The sequence below is a fragment of the Alligator sinensis genome, unplaced genomic scaffold, assembly GCF_000455745.1.
Source record: "Alligator sinensis unplaced genomic scaffold, ASM45574v1 scaffold188_1, whole genome shotgun sequence".
Lineage (NCBI taxonomy): Eukaryota > Metazoa > Chordata > Crocodylia > Alligatoridae > Alligator > Alligator sinensis.
Window position 1 is genome coordinate 2,630,722 of NW_005841903.1, and position 802 is coordinate 2,631,523.

Below are 802 nucleotides of genomic sequence, written 5' to 3' on the forward strand. Positions count from 1 at the left end.
GGACTGTAAGTGATTTGGGACAGGGACCATGTACTCCTCCATGACTGTAGGATATCTACAACAATAAGGCCCATTAGCAGTACTGTAATAAACATGATTATTATTAATTATAATTTACATCCCTTTTCCTTTGCTGAGTTTACTTACGATGGGAAATGAAGGTCTGATGGGCTGAGGCTCCAATAGCATAAGTAAGAAGAGGCAACTGGGGAGAAGGTGCAAATACAGAAGTCACCACAGGTGCTGGCTGCCCCCTGTAGCTGGTGACCAGCCACCCCCACCACATGTAGTTGGGCTGCTGGTGCCCAGGGCACAGAATGTCCCTGTTACACCTCTCATGGGCTGATTCATAGATGCATAGATGTTAGGGTCAGAAGGGACCTCAATAGATCATCGAGTCCGACCCCCTGCATAGGCAGAAAAGAGTGCTGGGTCTAGATGCCCCTAGCTAGAATCCTATCTAACCTCCTCTTGAAAACCCCCAGGGTAGGGGAGAGCACCACCTCCCTTGGGAGCCCATTCCAGACCTTGGCCACTCGAACTGTGAAGAAGTTCTTCCTAATGTCTAGTCTAAATCTGCTCTCTGCTAGCTTATGGCCATTATTTCTTGTAACCCCCGGGGCGCCTTGGTGAGTAAAGCCTCACCAATTCCCTTCTGTGCCCCCATGATGAATTTATATGCAGCCACAAGGTCGCCTCCCAACCTTCCCTTGTGGAGGCTGAAGAGGTCCAGGTGCCCTAGTCTCTCCTCATAGGGCTTGGCCTGCAAGCCCTTAACCATACGAGTGGCCCTTCTCTGGAC